The following is a 22,857-nucleotide window of genomic DNA, read 5'->3' on the forward strand; positions in this document are numbered from 1 at the left end:
AGTCCCGTGAGAAATCAAGATGTCAGCAACCGACAATTTTGTCATTTGTGAAAGAAATCTTAAACGTGCTGCGCGAGACGCACAATATAAATTCGCCAGAGAGACTTACGACTGCTTACGTGTGGGAATGCGAAAGCATTATAGTCGCTTTGGTAAAATGTTTTTTTTTTTTCTGCGCGTTCCCTGTTCGCGCGAGCTCTCGCCTGCGATTTAACTGCGCCTCGATAAGGCCAAATGAAAACGCGCCAAGCGTCTCATCGTGTTTGCTCGCCTGAGATGAGTTCATGACTCGAAGAGCCGCTCAGCGCCATTCAATTGGACGTTAATGCTTTTTATTTTATACACTCACTTTATGCGCTCACGACCTGGGGCCACCTCCTACACATTGTCTGCGCCATGACGTGCCCAACGAAGCACGCACTGGGCCAGACGTTTAGTCAGCCAGATGGTCCTGACGTGACGTGCGCAAAACGCACGCACAAGGCCACATTTCGTCAACCAGAGCAGCTGTGACGTCAGGGAAGCGTGCTCGTCTCTTACACCGGAGGCCTGGGTTCGATTCGCGGCCAAACCGAAATTTACATAATTTTCTTTTCAAAGCCATTACATTAACTTGTTTGCAGGAACCACTCTATGAAAATTGACATCCATTCGAGTATTTTCTGGCGTGGTTTTACTCTTTGCGTGCAGTCGGCCATTTTTGGTACCGTCATTTGGCCACGCCACCGACTAAAACGCCGCATTTTTGCGTAATGGGGCATATAATGCTTTAGCATTAAAAGAAAAGCAGGACAGGACAGAGCGCGCACTACGAATTTTATTTTATGAAACGACAGAAAGCCTTTACATGGACAACATAATCACATGCACCACCCGGATGCGCAAAAAAATAGACCACAAAATTGCCGCCACTGACACAACATGTGCGCACTAACTTTGTTGCGATTACGATTCGTGTAGGAATTATTGGGCTACCACCGATCGATATCATCCCGTTTTATGGTGAACTGGTGGGCTGTTGACGCGTACTTATTTTCATAGGGGTTATAACTAATGGGAAACTATTATTCTGAATATATTAATTTTGATTATCGCTACCTCAATAATCACGACCTAAAGGCGTCGTTATATGCCTAGTAATTATCCCAGAAATTATGTCGATTTCTTTCGTTGTTGAGATGTAGTAAATAAAGGAAATGGTTGGAACAGCAGTAAAAGTGGGTCGACAAAAGTTCTCGTCAAGGAATTTCTATGAAGCTGCGTGATTCACTTTTTTAGCTCTAGTAGCTTAGTAAAATGCTGTACGTTGGCACAATCGTCCATTTCTCCGTATCAGGCACAGTAATAACACTGCAAGCACGATGACCGTGACTGCTATAAAAAGGACGTAGTGTATGAGGAGGCATGGTAAGAACCAATAAATATATTGAGCGACATTTCATAGACAAGCATACGCGTAGAATACAAGCCCGAGCACACAAATATAACTGCTGCAACATTAAACCCATCTATTTAACCTCCTATGAAGGCGTAAGAGATTCCTAGCGATACAAATATATTATGGTGCGTTCTTATTACCAAACGGTTTCCCACGAACTTGAATATGTGGATACGGTAAACACTTCCCAGCTTTGCTTAGGGAAAATAAATTATTTCCCTAAACATGGATAAAGTTAACCGCACTGGTCTTTATTGCATTGATTCTTCATCGTGGATGTAAACGCAATGTCATGGCATTAGGGATGTACTTCACAGTCGTTCTTCCATATCGGGGGCGACACGATGGTCTCACACAAAGGAGTATTCATTCTATAAAAGAGCGGTGCAACAAGATTAGTTCTCAATCAATATATCGGTATGATGAATCTGTGTTGAAGTAAGTGCCTCCAGTATTCTCTGCATTTCAATAAAGAGCTTTCTCTCTCTCTCTTCAAGTCAGAGCTCTGTTTTTCTTTTCGATTATCGCTTCTCGTTCATTAAAGAAAGAAAAAAACCTGGGGCCGAATACAAAAAACTTTTTGTTCGTAATAGTCGTTTGCCATTGGTTGGCCACCTTCATTGACTATAGTATCACGTTGTATTGGCGGTGAAGAAAAACATTTCCGACGATTACGATACTCACTCATGGGAAACTTGAGCACAGCTGTATACGTGTTGTAATTTCGCGATACATTGAGGCAAATAACTTGTGGCCGAAATCCTCAAACAGACTGGCAGTGGGTCGGTGCCGTCAGCGCCTTTGCAGATGGAGGAGCAGTACAGGAACGCTGGCATGATGAGCGGCATCGGAGCCATCTGTGGAAGAAGACGACGACGAACGTGCGAGCTGAGGCATGCGCGCGTTCGCGTGGTTACGCCGACGGACGGCGATGCTCCACCCAGGAACGGGCGCCAAAGAGCGGCGCTCTAAAAATTCACGCGAAATTTGAGCGCAGCTTCATACGTGTTTTCCTTTCGTATATATTGGCTGGCGCGGCCAATCTGTCTCGTGCGGCACGTTGTAAACGGGGCAAAAGTATGGCGCGACTGCGTAGACGTATACTTATGACGTAGAGTGCGTGGGTGACGCGTGGGCGCGATTCATAGCAGCAGCCACAGACACACCTCTGCTCATGCAGCGCTTTGTTTCCATATATGGTATAGGTGGCATCATCGGTGAACAGACCATGCGCTCTACTCTGGCGTCATTTCGCAGCCATCGTCGCCGCAGAGCCCGTCTTGCGCGGCACTACGCTTCTCATGATTTCGCTATACCCTCCTCCTCAGCTTTCCGTCTCATGGTTCCGCTGCACCCTCCTCCTTCGCTTTCCTCCTCGCGCTCTCTTCGCTATCGCCGTCTTTCATTCCCAGCTGCGCTCCGCGTTCGCTCTTCCATACTTTGCTGCGCTCGTTCGCTCGGTTACGGCGAGGATGCCGAGGGACGCTCGCCACAGAAACGTGCGCCCGAGAGCTGCGCTCTAAATATTCACCGACGATTACGGTACTCCCTAATGCGAAATTCGAGTGCAGCTCTATATGTGTTTTCATTTCGCCATATATTGGCTGGCGTAGGGCCAATACTGTGAGCCACAAATTTAACTTTATTGGGTGAACTTGTGCCCACAAAAGCAAGTAACGCTCAAGGCACGACAATAGCGGCGTGCAGTCACCCATCGGCGAAAATCTGATTTCCGGGTCAAGCGTGGCGGCTATTTGTACATGATTCGTCGTAGATTCCTGTGTAATTGCTGTGCTCGCGTCTGTTCCAGAGTGTACGTTATTCGCGTTGCGCATGCATTGTGATTAGACAAGGTTCGGCGACCACATAGACAACAGACGGAATCGGCGACAGCATTTGAGTAAGTTCCAATACGGGAACACTATTCTTGCGCTGAGTGATAACTTTGCAACACTTAGGCCGGTGAAAAACGGTCACAGGTACAACATAACTAAAGAAATCAGGGTCAGCGGGAATTTCCTCTTACGAACAATTTGAGCGTAAGAGCTTTTACAGCGAAGCTGTATATGGCTAGCTGATTCGTCCGTCCGTCCGTCTCTCGCTTGTATGCCGAAAATTCCTCCCGCGCAACCACATGCGCATGCACGAAAGAAAAAAAAAAGAGAAAGAGAGGCGCGCAATTGACTGCGCCAGTAGGGACGTCGTTCCTTTTCGTCGCAGCCGAGCGCGCACGCAGCAGTTTCTATCGGGATTCGATATGGGTAGGTCACACGTCATACGTACTCCTGAGGAGCAGGCAGCTTTCGATCAGCAACGCCATGAGCAGAACCGGAAACGAGCCCGTCTATGTTGCGCCGTTGCTGCAGCCCGAGCACAAGAACAGGCTCGTGCAGCGGAGCGCAAGCAGCAACTGCGTACCCAGGATCTGGCAGCCTACCAAGTCGCCGTTTAATGAACCGTCGGGATTAGCCCAGTGATAAACAATCGGGCCGCACCTTTCAGCTTCGCTGGTTAACCATCTGTACGGAGCGCTTGGGCGGTGATTTTTATTAGTAATATTTGAAGTGAAAGATGAAACTAAATGCACGAAACCGGATGCACAGATAAAACTGCTCAAGAAAGCAGGGTCGAAAATATTCATGCAGCCGACAGAATTCGAACCTGTGCAGGGAGATGGCAATGGATTTCTAGTCCATCCCTTAACCGCGTCTGTCGTTTGTTTTTCTTTATAACATGGGAGCAGAACTTATAGAAAATCAAAGCGCTACAGAAACTTAAGGTGGCTGAAAACACATTCAAAAGTCAAGGAAGCACGTGCAAGCATCCAATAAAGACTTCCAAGCACTCGGTCGTTTTTAAGAGAAGGAAGGAAGAGTAAAAAAAAAAAAACGACGCAGTCGACAGGATTCGAACCTGTGCGGGGAGACCCCAATGGATTTCTAGTCCATCGCCTTAACCGCTCGGCCACGACTGCCGCTGTCAAGCACGCACAACGCAGTTGTCACTACTCAGCGCAAGATCAGCTGTAGGTTGCTCCTCTTCTTTTTCTTGCGTGCGCTGAGATCACAAGTGAGAAGGGCCTTTGACTTCTGTTCGAAGAAGAAGCCAACATTATTTTATCCCGAGTTTCTCGTCCGAGTATTCTTTCCATGAAAAATTTGTAAAAAAAAAAATCTTGGGTTTTACGTGCATAAACGTCGATCTTATGAGGCACATCGTAGCGGTAGACACCAGATTAAATTTCCCTGCCCGAGATTCTTTAACGTCCACGTAAATCTAAGGACACGAGCGTCATTGCAAAAAACCTGCACAGATTGCATCTACTCTGATGTGCTCTCGTTTTCTGCGTGTGCGTGACAACCTGCTTCTTTAGTTAGTAAGCAAATATTTACTGCAATTTATATAGCTGGCATAGAGAGATAAATAAAACTTTAATAATATGCGGGAGATGTTAGCCTGGCTGATCGCCTGACGTACTATTCCAGGTGCTGGATGATAATTATGATATACATGGTGATAATATATACATATAACAGAACATACAGTCACAAACACACAGATATTCAATAAAAATATTGACAGTGTTTTGTTAAGGCTTGTGGCCGGCAAAGACATCAACAACGCTTTCGTAGCGCGTAACGCGCACGCGCTACTTTACCACGGGTCGAGAATGTGCCGCAGTTGAAAGCTCGAATGTCATTGCAGATGTATAGTGCCGCCTTTAAACACTGTCTCTGATATGTCAAACCACTCCGCGAGCTATTAAAGCTCACGCTTTGGTAAGTGCCCTGGTTACGCCCGTGAACTACCAAGTAGATGAAACACCCTGTCTCGAGTAGCTTTTACAGCTTCAATACGTTTGAACATGCTATAGGCACAGCCAATTCAAACACTGTTGCAGTAACACCACATTCGCAGCAAACAGACCCACATGCAATATTATTCCACTCTTCCCGCTCTTTTGCGAGTGTTATCATCTTCGCATTTGGACTGCCGTCCTTCGCGTGTCTTCTCGTTTATCGCACGCTAGGCAAACCGCGTTCAGGTTGCACTGAGTGGAACCAGAGTGTGCTGCTATTCTTCAGCCCTCAAAGGCGGAGGCGGGCTGATGGCGAAGGTAAAATACCCCTTAGAGAAAACTGATCCTATACGTAAAGACACAATGTTGGCATCGATTATGACATTTTTATGTCTTGAGAAAACACTATATTCCGACAGTCAACTGAAAAAAAAAAATGAAGCACATAGAAGCGCAGGATGTTTCGGGTGTCGGTGTTGCCCACCGGCAGCACCAATGCTTCAATCTCGCTAGATTCAGAGTGCAGCGTACTACGCGAGGCCACCAAACGTTCCTTCTGGCGCAGGCGTACGCAGTGCCTAGGCCTGGGCTGTGCATCGATGCGGTCCTCGAATAGCTTGGGCAAGTGCCCGTCCGGTGTGATGGAGAGAATCAACTGCCGACCGCCACAGCCGCAGTCATCGGCAGGTCTCACATGCGGCGCCACTGAGCTCGCTGGCTTACGACAACGGCGACGCCGCTTTGCATCGAATTCGAGGTCGATGCGGATGACTCACGTCATCCGCACGCAGCCTTCTGGCAGGACGAACGAAGTGCAGCAGCTTCGGCACCCGCTGGCGTTCTGCTGAACGGCGATCTGCTGCCTAGCGGCAAAGTCCGCGCTGGCGAAGGCGAATAGCTGCTGGCACCCGTGGTCCATCTCCCGAGGTACGAATAGAACGGCTTAGGTCCATGCTGCTTTTCTGGCGCATTTTGCAGCTAGGATTAACCAAGTCCACAACTTAGACGGCGCCCGTTGTCAAGCTCTGTCAGAGGAATGATGTGCGCGACGGCACCGTTTCCCGACGTGACGCAGTCGAATCAACGATGATCATGATGGTGGTGATTTACTTAATATGGCACACACCTAGAACGGGGGATTGGCCAATAAGCGACTGGTACATTTGCAACAAATTAAGGTTATGCGGAGAAATACAAGGCAATATAAGTGTTAAGGAATAAAAATAGCAGCAGCTGGGAACGTTGTTTTTGTTCTCGTCTTCTTCGAATAGCAAGTGCGAACAGAATGACTATGTCTGTCCTCTTGGCCGCGGAATGTCTGGAATTATTGAAAAAATCACTTCTAACAATATTTTTGTTACGTAATTATTTTGATTGAGTTTTTCAGCCCTGCTCTCCACGCACTTCATCGAAATACGCTCTGTAATTAACTTCACATATAAGCCGCTCGGTAATCTGTAGATGAAGAAAAGGAAGCTTGCGCGTCCTTCGGCGCCACGATACGAATCACAAGATTATTTATTAGACATTATCAATTAATTGTGAGTACTGGCCCTGATTCCCACAGGTTAACAGTGCCGTGCCAAATTGCCTTGAACGCGACAAAAATGTCAATTATTGCCTCCTTTAAGGTGACCGCTTCAAAAATGTGCGCCAAACAGAGTGGCTTTTGACGTAGGGCTTGTTTTCCTGTTATCTCTGCACGTTACGAAAACCAGAGGTGGTGTTCAGGAATTGCTGACGCAAGCGCCGGTCAGCCTGGTGTCTAGTCGAGTTGTCGCAAGCCACACAGTGACCCTGTCTCGCCGAAAGCTGGACACACGCAGCCTAAATCATTCTTTACTCTTTCACTCTGCGCTTCTGTGCATTTCACATGTGACAATAAGCTCAGCCCCTTGCTGCTGTTGTTGTCCTCTTAACGTGTGGCTCATGCCCACTATGGGCCATCGGCTGTCGCTTCTGTCAGAACGTGTAGCACACTTAGTCCTTCTAAACTTCTCTCCCATATTATCCCGTCGTCTAAAGAGTTCGACAGGGCGATCGTAATACAGCTTCGGCTGCTGCACCGACCCACACGTCAGTTACACCAAGGGACTCGCTTCAATTTTCGAGAAGTACACAGATCAATTGTAAACAAACCGTATTGGTTGGTAACAACTTTATTTGCAGTCCTGCAGAGCTTTCGCCGACAAGGCCTTAGGTCTCTCACGTGGGGACGTTGAGGTGTTGGCTCGCCGCCGCCTCGCGGGCCTGCTTTGACGGCCCAGAGTTGGTCGCCGATGCTGGGGCTGCGCAATGAAGGCAGCGGCCCACCGTGGCGCAATGGTTCCGGAGTTGACACCGTGCGGGTTTTCGTTACAGTCCCAGAGAATGTGAGTTAAAGCGGCCATATCAGTGTGGCAGACCTTACACATATTTGTCGGGTATGTACCGGGGTAGAGCCTGTGGTATTGCGCCGGATTAGGGTACGCGAGCGTCTGCCGTTGTCTGAGGGCCGCCGCCTGCGCCCTGTCCAACTTCTCGCTGCGCGGAGGGAAGGTACGACGGGCCAGGCAGAAGGTCTTGGTAATTTCGTTGTAGCTCGTCAAGCACTCTTTGGTGCTGTCCCAGGGACCTGCGACCGTTTGACGCGAGTCGCAGAGACTCGCGACAAACGGTCAGAAACTTCTTCAAAGGATGGATCTCAAGGAGAGCGGTCCGGATCCTGAGCAATTGACAAGTCCAGCGGGAGGTACATTTTCAAACCAGAATCCAGTGGTTCCCGGCGCACATGGGAGAAGTATCCGAGACACATCGCAACCGAAACGAGATGGCACACGCCAAGGCGCACAAGCTCGCGAACCGCGCCGGCGACCGTCGTCCATGAGACAATAAACCATATGCCAAGAAATAATTTGGCCTGCGTTTTGAATGCGTCACGTTAAACGATCTTATCAGATACGGGGTCATGCAGTGGCTATCTAACAGATAAAGAAAGGCGAGACAAAAATGCTGCGTCAGTTCACCTTTAAGGCATGAAAAAAGAGCACTGTTGAAGCACGGACTCCAGTGGCAACTACGCGTTGCCCAGTGCCGTCAGTTTATCGAGCAGTACGTATCCTTGCTGCCCACAAAAACATTATTCCAATAAAGCATATATGTCTTCCAGTCCCTACCACTGCACTTCCATAGATGAGTATCAGAATAATTAGAAAAAAGGAAACTGCGGTCATCTGCTTTCCAGAATTTCGCGCACAAAGCATAAGCGCTCCTTACAGATGCCTCCTATAGTCTTCGACATGTCTCCAACTGCTTTGAGCTAATTTTTCACAATCTCGGGATTGCTCTCGACATGTCTGAGATTAGTCTTTATACTGCCTGAAACTCTTGGACTCACTTCTGCAGCACTTCACAGCTCATCGCTCCATCCGATATCCTTTTCAGATAGGCTAAATTTGTCTAACCATTACTCAGACTGACTGAAGCACTGACTGCTTCAGCCACAATGAATATTCAGTGGCACATGCACTGCACTCTGTGTCGCGATGCAATGGGTTGAGTGCCAGTCCCAGAAAGCCCCGGATGGGTGGTAATCTTATTTATCTTTTAATGCTGTAATTATAACATTCTTGGCTTATAGATCTGGCACAATTTAGTAATAGCGAGCGAACAACAAATGTCTCAGCCATATCATAGGAAGCCAACAAATACTGACACCAAAGACAACATAGGGGAAATTATTTGTGCTTAATAAATGAAATAAAGAAACGATAAATTAATGGAAATGAAAGTGGGTGAAAAAACAACCTGCCACAGGTGGGGAACGATCCCACAACCTTCGCATTACGCGTGCGATGCTCTACCAATTGAGCTACCGCGGCGCCGTTTGCCCACCCACTTTCTTGGGTATTCATGTTTCCTAGTAGAACCCTGGGAGTGTGAGTCAGCGCCACCACTCACAAACCTTGGCGGTGGATGTGGAACATCCTTTCTGCCGCAGGCATCACGAGAACGTGATCTTTTTGGGTGAAGGCAACCGGTCAATTAACCCACACATGCTACCTGGAGGCATTAATGTTACTGGGTTCGAGACCCTCGTTATGTAATAAACGAGAAGAAAGGGGGTTTACCGAGTGGCCCGATTTTTATTAGTCATATAATAACAAGCCAATAAACACTGACACCAATGATGAGGGAAATTACTTGTGCTGAATAAATGAAATAAAGAAACGATAAATTAATAGAAATGAAAGTGGGTGAAAAAACAACTTGCCGCGGGTGGGGAACATTGATACCTCCAGATGGAATTATTTTCTTGTCGTTTTGAGATCATAGACGTACACATTTGTGGTTTGTTCAATACAAAATTAGAAATTCCGTATTACTGCGCATGCTGTCGCGATCACGAAGTCAGCCAATGGCGTTGGTGGGCCAGTTGTTTTCGATGGCGCTGCATGACGACATTACGAAAGCGAGAGCAAGCGATTTTTTCCTGTGTTTGACAGTATATTGTAAGTATCACGCTGCGTGAAGTGCGTTAATATTTGGCTCACATCTTCACAGCAACCTCCATGAAAGATCGGCGCAGTTTTCTTACCATGTTAAAAAAAGTGTTTCAGGGGTCCTGAACCACCACTGAGGCTGGGTTAAAAACACAGTCCACCGTACGCTGCTGGTAGCATCTCAACCAAATTTTGCTGTCTTGTTGGACGCGTGGAGCTCGCAAGCGGGGCGTCCAGTCACCATTTTTCTCAAACACATTCTTTTCAACAGAAGCCTTCTCCTCATTCTTTTCGGGCTGTCATATTTTGTTAGCTAGCCTATTCTAAAACAGCCGCTGCTATTCACCAATAGCTGACATCAATCAAGAACGGTGTTTTGATCAGTGCGCTTCTTCCTACTGTCACTGTGTATATTTATTGAGGCAGTTTAGTAAACAGACTGAAGAAAGCGAAAATCTGTGTCTCTAATTTCGATAAGAATCACGAACTTTCGAAAGTACGAGTATCGCACTATCTCCGACTGTCGTCTGCTAAACGCTCGGCCGCGCCCGCCCGCATAGGAATGAAACTCGGGCCACACTGCTTATCAGTGTCGTATCCGTCCGGTATAGCTGATTTCTATTAGCTTTGAACGCTCAACTAGCCTCGAACCACGCGGAACTTAAGGTCAGACCAGACGTACGCTTGCCAGTACGCGCTCACTCCTGGCCTCTCCGGGCTAGATGCCTTGGCAGACTTCGCTTCATATTGAGATCTATCGCGCAAAACGCGCAATATGGACGTGACTATTATCCGTTCGCCAAGCTTGTGCAAGACAAAGCTAGTCCGCACCACATAGCACGGCCAGACTGGAACACACGGGCGCGAGAGCGCAATGCAGCCTTGTCGTGCACCTAGTCAGCAACTACAGTTGCGCTTAGCTGCGTCTGCAGCCTAGCGCAGATGCCGTGGTGTGCTGCGACGAACGCGCTCGTTTGGGGCGCCTCGATACAACGCCAGGTAAAATCTCCAGTGGCGTATATGTGAACCATGCCATCATACAAAATCAAATTTCAAATGCGCGCCGCGGTGACGTTGAGTAGGCGGAGCGTTGTGTACACCCCCTCACTCCGTCGTAGCCTTCGCCGTTCGAGGCGTTAAAGTATTGCTGAGACGGTCTCTTTCAACGTGAAATGCATACTTAGACGTCCGTAAAAAGTGGTTCAGTACCCCTTTTGAACAATACATGGCGCACAAGGTGTGTGGGTGACTGAGTTCTGTTGATACGAGCAATTGCGTGTTGCCGGTAATTTCCGCGCCTGAGCGCTTTTTTGCACTGATTAAACTTTTTCCTATGTCGCTTCACTGCCGCTCTGCTAGCCCCACGTGTACAAAAGCCGACATCTGTTTTGCGTTCCCCCGCCGCACTTAACTCGATGGTGCTACGCGCCAAGCACAGCTGGCACAAAGCGTTGTTCAGACTGATGTTTAGTTTTATGTTGTCCTAGCAGCAAGGGCACAGTATTTTTCTTCTTCCTTTCTTTCTTTAAATCACCGCAGACATCGGCGCGAGAAGACACACCTGCGCGAACCCACATCCATGCACTGGTACACATGCGCGTTTGTTTTTGCGGGGCTCCAGTCACTCTCGCATTCATTTTTATTATCAATAGATCAACCATTAGTGCAAAGGCACGTGGGTATCTTTCAAGCGCACAAAAGCCATCAGCTTACGTCCCTGGAGACTGCGCAGTTGGTCAACATCCGATTTCCTGTTTTCAACTGTTTTTGAGGTCGTAAGCAAGCTGATTGGTCATAAGCAAGCTGATCTGTGAAAAGCTGCCACACGCTGCATAACACGTTCCACTGTCACCAACCATTTAACAAAGTATGGCGCCACGAAACGAGTTCTTTTTTCCATATGCAAAGATAAAAATGCTCACTCCGAAGAGCTTAGTGCAGTCATTGACTCGGGATAACTGCGTCTGTGCCATTCTTGGTAGAAGTACAGGTGTTATCTTACATGCTAATAACCATTTATGTTTTGTGTTGTGTTGTGGGTCTACTTCTTTAACAAAGCCATGCACATTTAATATTTGTTCATAAGCTAACTTATAATGGCAACAAGACATCTACATTCCAGAATAACTTAAGTGCTCCTTATATATTTAACATTGCTTACAAGAACTTCAGGTATGTAGATTATTTTATTGTATTTCTGACGCCTGCATTTTTTTCTGGTGGAGCGTTTAACGTGTTAAAAGTGTTTATTAACTGCAGGAATGACATCTAGCTTACCCGTTATCTGTCGATGAAACATAAATATGGATATTTACATAGGCGTGAAGACCGGGGACTGGGGGGGGGGGGGGAGGAAGAAAGCGGAGTCAGTGCCCCGCCTAACTTTCGGGTCACTCTTCGTGCCAGCCCCTCTTTCCCCGCCATCCGCCCCATAAAAAAAAAACTTCCTTTTCTGCCACTTCCCTCCCTTCCGGGAATGAAGAACCACCGCACGTAAGAAAAACACCACGCCTACACGTCGACGTCAGCTCGACCGCGTCTGAAAAGAACAGGGAGAGAGGATGGAGTAAATGAGAACTGCTTACGTATTTACAACAGAGCGACCAGTTTTTTTTTTTTAAGGCAGTTTCAACCAAGTGTCGGCACTAAATGCAAGGTTGACAACACCTGTGTTCAAATGATTTGATGAATATCATCATCATCATCATCATCATCATCATCATCATCATCATCATCAGCCTAGTTACGCCCACTGCAGGGCAAAGGCCTCTCCCATACTTCTCCAACAACCCCGGTCATGTACTAATTGTGGCCATGCCGTCCCTGCAAACTTCTTAATCTCATCCGCCCACCTGACTTTCTGCCGCCCCCTGCTACGCTTCCCTTCCCTTGGGATCCAGTCCGTAACCCTTAATGACCATCGGTTATCTTCCCTCCTCATTACATGTCCTGCCCATGCCCATTTCTTTTTCTTGATTTCAACTAAGATGTCATTAACTCGCGTTTGTTCCCTCACCCAATCTGCTCTTTTCTTATCCCTTAACGTTACACCTATCATTCTTCTTTCCATAGCTAGTTGTGTCGTCCTCAATTTCAGTAGAACCCTTTTCGTAAGCCTCCAGGTTTCTGCCCCGTAGGTGAGTACTGGTGAATATATGTTCATTATATGTCTCTATTCTATCCCTTCTTCATGTTGAATATTCCCTTAATTCGTATCTACCCGCCGTCGTTGCTCAGCGGCTGTGGTGTTGGGTTGCTGAGCACGAGGTCGCGGGATTGAATCCCGGCCATGGCGGCCGCATTTCGTTGGGGGCCAAATGCGAAAACACCCGTGTACTTAGATTTAGGTGCACGTTAAAGATCCCCAAGTGGTCGAAATTTCCGGAGTCTCCCACTACGGCGTGCCTCATAATCAATCGAAAAGTGGTTTCGGCACGTAAAACCCCGTAATTTTTTTATTCGTATCTTAATCGTATGGTATTTCACGCGCAATTACGATTATATTCATCGGGTCCCCTTGGCCATCCTGCAATCTAGGAGGGGCTCGTTGTATTCTTCAGAAGTCTTGGCAGCCACGTATTTGTGTCTCCAAACCAAGCTAGATGTCCAAACTTTGTTCCACGTCTGGCTGTTCCTGTCGGGCACAGTACGAATCCCACATGTGTTATCCTTGTTGTGTCGCCTCCCGCGCGTGATTATTCGCTCTCTGTATCGCATTTTGAAAACATGGCACGTAGGACTACGCGAATGGATCATGGTAACCTAGAAATGCTTAGTGGGGACTGCCTCAGGTTCCACCTAAGGTTGCTGACCGGGTTTGTGCACGAGCGTCAGCTGATGAGTAGAAGGGAGCATTATCTTCCATGAAGCGTCGCACGGCCCCAGGGCCGGACGGGTTACCCGTTGAGTTTTATCTATCATACTGGGAAGATACTGGTGCCACTTTCGTGTCTGTTATCAGCCGCTGCTTTGAAAACTTTGCATTCCCGGCTAGTTTTCGCGATGGTCGCATTGTGCTGATATCTAAGCACGATCCATCGTTAGTTCGTCCAGAGGAATGGATATCAATCACGATTCTCAACGTTGACTGCAAAACCTTCACAGCTGTTGTCCCTCGATGCTTGGGAAGCCTGATGCTTTCCTTAATAGGACACCACCAGGCATGCTCGGTCCCTGGCAGAGAGATGCCTAGTATCTCGTTCGTTGCGCGTGATATAATGACGTAGACGCTGACCAGGTCTGCACGCGGTCTCTTAATTTCACTAGATCACGAAAAGGTGTTCGATCACCTTGAGCAAGCTTAATATTTAATATACTGACCTCGTTCGGCTTTTCGTCAAATTTTGTTGAATTTGTTTGGAATGCCTATTCACATATCCGAAGTACATTGTTGCTTGATGGTCGTGAAATTTAGCAATTTCCCGTTACTCGTGGATTAATGGATGGATGGACGGATGGGTGGATGGATGGATGGATGTTATGAGCGTCCCCCTGGAGCGGGGCGGTGGGTGGCGCCACCGAGCTCTTGCTTTGATACTGCCTAATGTCCTACCTGTAGGTTAAAAAAGAAAAAAAAGAAAAGAAAAAAAACGCGCGATGAATTCCCATAACCAAATTTTCTGAGCCTCTATGGTGAACTTTGTTTTTGTACGTCTCCGTTTTTTTGTTGTTTCCCTACTTTTCTTCCACCAATCTTCCAAACGCCTCTTACTAATCTCTATTGCGGACATGTTTACTTTCCCCCTGCTCTCGCTGAACCCAAGGGCTTCAAGGAGGCCAGTGGTGCCTAAATCGTCCAATGGGCGGATATCTTCACATTCTAGCAAAACATGCTCTATCCTTTCCCTAGCTTTACCGCAGCAAGCACATGCTTCTTCTTCCTTCTTATACCTCGCTTTATAGGTGCGTGTTCTAAGGCATCCTGATTTCGCTTCGAAAAGTAATGAGCTTCCCTTTGAGTTATCATAAATTGTTGTAGTTGCTCATGGCAGGTTTCTTTTGCATTGCCGCCACCCATGAGATTATTTCAGCCTCTCTGACTTTCCGCTTGACATTCTTTGTTGCTGTGTTGCTCACCCTACAGGCCACATACTTGCTGGTGAACTTCCTAGTTCTTTTCCTCCACTATGAATCGATGTTTTTCCTGTACAAATACCTCAACGCTCTCCCAGCCCATTTATTTCTTCCATATTCCTGAGTAATTCTTCACAATCAATTTTACTGTGAGCTTCCCTCACTTCAAAACTAGTCCAGCTCATATCACCCTGCACAGCTTCATTTGTAGTCTTCCCGTGAGTGCCAAATGCGAGACATCCCACTAACCTTTGCTTCCCATCGAGTCCTGCTTGTACCCCTGATTTCAAGCAAACAAACGCCTTTCCAAATCTAAGTCCTGAAACCATTACACCTTTCCATATATCCCGGAGCACCTTGTACCTATTGTATCCCCATAGCGCTCTATGTTTTATTGTGGTTACATTGCTGATCCCCTTTACTGTTATTGTTTTTTGTTGTGTTTCCATATAGCTGTTGCCTTCGTTTATCCATATACCAAGGTATTTATATTCTTTTACCCGAGGTATTTCCTGGCCATGTGTTACCACTATCTGTTCACTGTTTTATTGAATACCATAACACCTGATTTTTTAACGCTAAATTTCCAACCTAAAACCTCGCCTTCCTGTCCGCAGATATTAGCCAGACGTTGCAAATCACTTTGCTTGTTAGCTAGCAACACAATGTCGTCCGCATAAAATAAGCCTGGAAACTCCTACCCTACTACTGTACCAGCCTGTTTGTATGAGAGATTAAACCCGATATTTCTTACTTCTAGCGCCCTCTCGATCCTAACCATGCGCATCATAAACAGCAGTAGGGATAAAAGGCACCCCTGCTTCAGTCCCATGTTGATATCAACTTTCACCTCGCTTCTCATCCTTTCCCATTCAACGCAAACTGTATTTTCTAGGTAAGCCTTTCTAAAAAGCAGTAGACAATCGTCGCCTAAGCCTTCCCCTTCTAGAATATCCCACAAAATGTCGCGGTCTACGTTGTCATACACTCCTGTAATCTCTAAAACAGCCACATATAACGGTCTGCTTTCTACTCTTTATATTTCAATACACTGAGTAAGAACAAATAAGTTATCATCAAAACGCCTACGTATTCTGAAGCCATATTGAAGTTCTCCCAAAATGTCATTCTTCTCTGCCCATGCTTGCAGCTTTAATTTAATTGCCTGCATTGCTAACCTGTATATCACCGATGTAATGGTCAACGGTCTATAGGAGTGAATTCTATCTTTCTCCCTCTTACCGTTATAAAATAAATTCATTTAACTTTGTCGCCAACTGTATGGTATTCGTCTATCTGTTAAAGATTTTTCCACTGCTTTCATTAGAGCTTTCTTTTTGGTCCTAGTTCATTAATCTGCCTCACGGGAACCTCGTATAGCCCTGTGGCTGCGCGCTAAGGAATTTTCTCTTCCGCTTTCTTCCAGTTGAAATTTGTCAGCACTAGCTCCTTTTCCATCTGGTTCTCTCTCATGCTCTTTTTTTCTTCAAATACAACCTCGTCATTACTTTGGAAATATTCGGCTGTTATTTTTCGGATGTAATTTATTGCCGCGTCCCCTTCCAGTTTGTTTCCATCTTCGTCTAGGATATGTTCCATTTTTGTTGACTTCCTGCCGACTAATTTTATGTGGTTCCAAAATATTCTACGTGCGGCCCTCTTTTTGTCACGTATTTCTGACAACAAAAGCTGACTTTCACCTTTTATCTTTGCTTGCACGAGTATTGGAACCATAGACATTTTCTCCCGGCATATTTCCCATTTATTGGCTATTTGATCCTGCGGCAACTGCGCCTTTTTGCCCGCCTGTGCTCTCGGGATGCTTTCCGCCGTTCGGCGATCGCTTCTCGTATCTCCCTGTTCTACTAGCTTTTCGGTTTCTTTTTTCCTTTCCAACGAACATGTTGTTTCTCTTTCCGTATTTCTACCGTTATTACACTTAGAAGCTAACTATAATCCCACTCTTTACTCGGCCAGTCGCCAAGTTCTTCCTCGACTCTTTGACTATATTTGTAATTTGTTCAGTGTTCAAATTTGGACTGGCCATTTTGCACTCCTTGCTCTCTTTCCCAACTACATATCCCATTTTCAAAATGATAAGTTTATCGTCACTCCCTATGCTGCTATACCCTTCCTCGTCAATGACCATTTATCTCAACTTATCATGAATTCCTTCTGTCATCAGACAGTGACCAATGGTTGATTGCCGGTTTCCCACTTCCCACGAGATCTGCCCTTCACACTTAGGCCCTGTATTCACGATAAAGAGTTCATGTTGCTCACAAAGATCTAGCATTGGCTTTCCGTTGTTGTCGGTATAGCTATCTAGATCCTGTATGTGGGCATTCATTTCACTTAATAGGATAATTTCGGCATCATTCCCGAAACCCTTAATATCAGCACTTAAGCATTCCACTAACTCTTGATTATTCTCTGTGCACTTATTTCTGGTTCACAAATACGTTACGCCCAAGTGTTCGTCAGGGGGGCCCTCTATCCCCAGTACTCTTTATGCTCAGCTTTGAACCATTTATGCGCTCAGTACTGAGATACCATTACGTGTGTGGTCTTCCACTGCTTCGTATATATATATATAGCGGTGTTGTGAAGGTGACAGCCTTCGCCGATGACATCACATTGTATCTCAGGAATGAAGATGGCTTATCCCGTACCCTTCGAATTTTCACTGAGTACTGAAATACTTAAGGTGCTGCTATAAATATTGCAAAATCTCGTTATTTGTTCATTGGTTCACCACAGACACGCCTAAGTCCCCTTTTCCATGTTTAAAAGAGCGATTATATTCGTCTTTTAGGCCTTGATTACACATATGTTGGCATATCAGACTCTTTGTGGCTCCTAATTCTTAGAGATGTAAGGCGAAATATTCAGGATGCTGAAGGGTATGATTTACCCCTATTAGAAAGAAGGTACTTAGCACAGTCTGTATTTTGCAGCCATCTATGGTACGTGGGTCACATTGTACCGCCACCATTACGGGTTACTAGGTCCTTGCAGTCCCTTCTTGGTTCCTTCTTCTGGTCGGGCAGTACAGTTCTGGTCAGTCGCATGGCACTTGGGCAACCACGCTCTTGCGGTGGGTTCGCACTCTCATCCGTGTCTGTCCGCTGGCTACTTGCTCTGCAATTTTTGCTCCGCTTGTTGCAGCGTGATCAGTGTCCCGCGCGTGAACTCGCCTGCTATTTCCTCGGTACAAAAATATGTTACTTGTTTCCGGGCGTGGCCTTAAATCGCGGACCACAAGCGTTAAACAAACCTGCTTTTTACTCTACGACCTTGGCATTATATCGCCACGTTCAACAGGTATGTCCTGATGTAGACGTTCTCGAAACCCGTGTTGTGGATACAATGTCAGCCTTACGGCTTCCTCTAGTTTCCCCAGCGCGCCGCCGCGCCGCGCACGTTCCAAGAATGTGTCGTGGGGTGCGATAACGATGTTCCTTTCTTCCTGGCCACCTACGCAACTTCATGTGGCGTCTTGGATGGAAAGTGCTCCCAACGCGTGACAGACTAGAGCGGTGGGGCTAGTCCCATCTTCGCTGTGTCCCAATTGCCCATTCAAGAATCGAACAAGCATGTGCTGCTGCAATGCGTCGTTGCCAGGGCATTTTGTAAGGCCGTGCATGCTGGTTTCCGTGGCCTGGGAGTTAACCGCTTTATCACATCTGGTCGCTGCTCACGAAGCCGCTCGCGCGACATTTAATTGTTGCAGGAGCCTTTTATCGGTGACGTAACCGGTGCGAGGCAGTTGTCGTGAGACATCGTCGCCGCGCTCTGTTTCCACTTCTGGAGAGGCTCTACTCTGAACTACTGTCGTTTCTGTCAGATGAGTTGTTCTTCCTTGGGTAAGAGGAGTTCTTTCGGCAGTGGTCATGCCGTTTCCTGTCGGTGGATGACGGACGCGTATGGCTTAATTTTCGACCATCCTGGTACTTGTAGCCAGACCATCAAAAGTATTCGTTGAATGTACGTGGAATGTAGGTGCCCGTGATTTCTGTGTGTACGTGCTCTAGTATATGTGATCATTTTTGTATATATACACATCTCACGGCATCACTGCAAAATTATGTAAAGTGTCTCTGTCACATAATCATTGTACATAACCATTGTGTACACTGTATATATTGAACATCATTTTTTTATAATGTGACAATTAGTTTACCAGTAACTGGGCGTTTCCGTGGGTTTATGTCGTTATATGTTAGTGAGTGAGGACTCGGACACTACTTTGAGAACGTGCCGTGTATACAAAGCTTCGTCTGTTGTACATGTTGTCGTCCTGGTGGAATTGTGCCGTGATTGTGACTCAGTGCTCGTATCGTCTCTTGTTGAAATAAACTTTTTCTAAACTCACAGATTACTTGAACTGCAATTATTAATACTAACAACGGGAGACAAAAATGTTCAACGACCGCTGCCGAAATGAATGGCCAAATGGACAGCGTCGATGGAGACAGTTTATTTCAATGACGAACACCTGACCAAACGAAGGAACAATATTGGTTGCACAGTGCACAGATAAGTAACATTCTCATTGAATAATTGTACGCCACACCAACTTACCGGTCAAAATATGATATGGTTAAAAACTAATCGATTTTATTTGCGAATATTGTGCTTGATTGATCGAGTTATTACGAATAGGAAACGTTGCAAACAGGTGCAATATGTCGCCGGCTTCTAAACAGCGTTAAGTTGTATGAATGAATAATGATATAGGTGATTAATAAAGGGAAAACGAGACATCCACCCAATCGTAGCAATTGCTGCAAAGGAAACCCGTACGGGTTCCTCGAAAGGAAAGCCTCGCAGTTGAAGAAAAATTCGTCCCGCTCCGGGACTTAAAACCGGGACAACCGCTTTAGACGGGCACCCGCTCTATCATCTGGTCTAACCAGGTAGCTAGCAGATGGCAGGGCGAAGTCGAACTTATCAACAACTCGAATCAAAGGCAAGAGTTCGACGTAATACTTATGTGGAAACCCGCAAGATGGAGAGAAGTAATTAATAAAGGGAAAATGAGACACCCACCCAATCGTAGCAATTGCTACCAAGGAAACGCATAAGGGGTTCCTGGAAAAAAAAAGCCTTGCAGTTGAAGAAAAATTCGCGCTGGTTCGGCATCCGAACCCGCGACCACCGCCTTCCCGGGGCAGCCGCTCTACCATTTGAGCTAATGAGGCGGCTAGCAGATTTCAGGGCGAAGTCGAACTTATCAGTGAAGTGAATCCTTAGAGGTATTTAACAGTTCGTTACCAAATAAGGAGCACTAATTTCCAACTGTGCTGATAGGTAACGTACACTGTGCCTCAACTATAACAAAGTTGAAGGTCCACCTTGTCAAGTCGACGTTTCGTCACTGCACTGCGCCGCTCTGCAGTAGCGTACAAGAATAGCAACCAAACGCCAGGCAGTCATTTGCACTTGTGCTATTAGGTAGCGTGCACACATCGTCAGGCTTGACAATATTAACCTCAGCCTGAGTTGAACCTTGTTAAGTTGACATTTTGTAGTCGCACTGCGTCGTTCCGAAACAGCGTACAAGAACTGTAGCTAAAAATGCCATTATTCATCCCTCCAGTTCCCTAAGCAGGCCGCGGTGGGAAAAAGTATTTCACTGACCAGTTTTTGAAAGGAAACGGGACGATCCTTGCTGTAGAAAACATTTTTCACTTTAGTGTCCCTTTAACTGCGATTATATATATATATATATATATATATTCGTGTTGCCGCAGTGTTCGCAATAATTTCTGTTTTAGGAGGAGCTTACCTTTTAGTGCCAGAAACGTTTACTGGCAGCAATACAACAGGATCATTCAAATATACATGAGGTATGCGCATTCACCTACGAGTGCAACTTGCTTTTTCTAAAGTGAAGTGGGAAAGTACTCAGGGAGGAGCATACATTTAATTATTAACTTCCAAATACAGGTGTACTGTAGGTGCCTTCTAATGAGAAGAAGTCGTGTAGAAGCTGCGAAGTCACTCGTTGAGACAGGGCAACTTGGCTACTGACAGTTGCTCTTGTCGTAAAGCTGGTGCTTTTCTCCCTTGCACTTTTCGTTGAACTTCTTCTCGCATTTTTCTGGTACGGAATCCTTGGAGTCAGTGGTCACCCACAGTATGCATTCTGTCAAGAAACGTAATAAAAAATGAATGACACATTGCTCAATAGGTTATGCCCACGACAACCTGCGACATTTAAACGTTGTGTATGTGTAGTGCGTATTTCAGAAAGAGCTGAAACATTTAGAACGTTGATACGGGTTTCTGTGAGTAAATGGTATTTCATGCGGTACAGTTCACATGAAGTCCATAAACTGTAATATTTTGTCACTCTAATTAATTTCTCTAAATGCGCCATTCATTAATTTCTCAAAAAATGCCACCAACAGAGCAATTATAACGTAGGTACTACTGCCTACAGAAACATGTCCGAATATTTTAAAAAATTCGATGCAAGTGCGAGTTAGATGGATAATGTAACAAAACCAAGGACCAGTGGATAAGTGGTGTGATTTTCTCGCTCAAGAGCCACACACGGCATTGATGCGCACGCACGAATATCTGCATTTTTTTTTCTTTTTTCGCCGCTTCACCACCACGCGGCACAACATCACTTCACCACCATTACACCGCATGGGTTAGCATGTATGTGCGCCGCAGTGCGGCAGAGTTGCACAACTGCTTACCGCACAGTGCTCGCAATGCCCTTCGCCGAACGCCATCACGTGGTCAAAAAAGGAAAAAAAAGAAACTCTACTGAGCTGCGGAGAAGCCGACACGTTGGAGGCGATGCCCTGGAAGACTCCACATGATGCAGCCGATCAAACGCTATTAACATTGTCTCTGCTGTCATCGCCAACGCCCTAGTGTCAGTTGCTGCAAGCATTTTTTCGTGCAGCACCGATTATGCTGCGTAATCGCTGTCGTACGATGCATCGGTAATTTTTTGCACACCGCGATGAGGTGTAGCACGCGAAATTTTCAGAACCTCAGAGAAACGGCAAAATGGTATACGCGGGGCCGCACGGAAAATATGTCATGCGCTGCCGACTGCAGGGGGGCGGAAGCAAGAAATGAATTGTGTCCGTCTTTTGAGCCAATCGGCGTCCCTAGATAAGTTGTACAATTCAAAATACCCGCGAGAGTTTCTTTTTTTTTTATAATGCTGCTAATCTGCAAGGCATGCAGCTTCAGTCGGCGGATGCACATCTTCTTACTGCGGGATACTCGTAACGCGGTTAGATACTGTAAACGCGATTTTGCGTATTAAGCTAACTCGCGAGAAAATCTATTTCCAGAGAAAATAGATTTCCATTTAAAAATAACAATAATGAGGAGTTTAATGCCCCGAAACTCCACGGTGTCTTAGGAGGGACGTCGTAGTGGATGGGTCCAGATTCACTTAGACCGCCTTTCTGAGGTCCTTAGGGCACTCGTAAACCTAACTACACGAGCGTTCCTGCATTTCGACCCAATCGAAATGTGGTTGCCGCGACCGGGAGCCGAAACCGCAACCTCGGTCTCGGCAAAACTTCGATTTAATGGCCTTCGGGACAGCTACGTCAGTCAGGCAAAATCATTCACAATGCATTTTATATTTATCCACAATACAACGTTTCCCTGAAAGCGGCCTTCGATCATATCTACCGCTTAAAAGGGAGAAAACAAAAGTTGACTCGGCAATTGCTACGCCTACATCGATAACAACCCGCCGTGGTTGCTCACTGGCTATGGTGTTGGGCTGCTGAACACGAGGTCGCGGGATCGAATCCCGGCCACGGCGGCCGCATTTCGATGGAGGCGAAATGCGAAAACACCCGTGTACTTACATTTCGGTGCACGTTAAAGAACCCCAGGTGGTCAAAATTTCCGGAGTCCTCCACTACGGCATGTCTCATAATGAGAAAGTGGTTTTGGCACGTAAAACCACATAATTTTTGCATCGATAACAGAAGTATTAGGCACCGCTTCACCGGCAATTCGCCGCGACATGGCGATAGCCCCTCTCGCGACAGGCGTGTGGAAACGGGCTCCCTTAA

General features: G+C 46.4%; 2 non-coding genes across 2 annotated transcripts; both read right to left on the bottom strand.

Annotated features, from left to right (window-relative positions):
* Positions 1-4,330: 4,330 nt before the first annotated feature.
* TRNAS-AGA (transfer RNA serine (anticodon AGA)) lies at positions 4,331-4,412 on the bottom strand. Its single transcript has one exon. It is a non-coding gene; the product is annotated as a tRNA-Ser (tRNA).
* A 4,612-nt stretch (positions 4,413-9,024) lies between these two features.
* On the bottom strand, positions 9,025-9,097 carry TRNAT-CGU (transfer RNA threonine (anticodon CGU)). Its single transcript has one exon. It is a non-coding gene; the product is annotated as a tRNA-Thr (tRNA).
* Positions 9,098-22,857: the final 13,760 nt, after the last annotated feature.

Source organism: Dermacentor variabilis, chromosome 1 (genome assembly GCF_050947875.1).
Source record: "Dermacentor variabilis isolate Ectoservices chromosome 1, ASM5094787v1, whole genome shotgun sequence".
NCBI lineage: Eukaryota > Metazoa > Arthropoda > Arachnida > Ixodida > Ixodidae > Dermacentor > Dermacentor variabilis.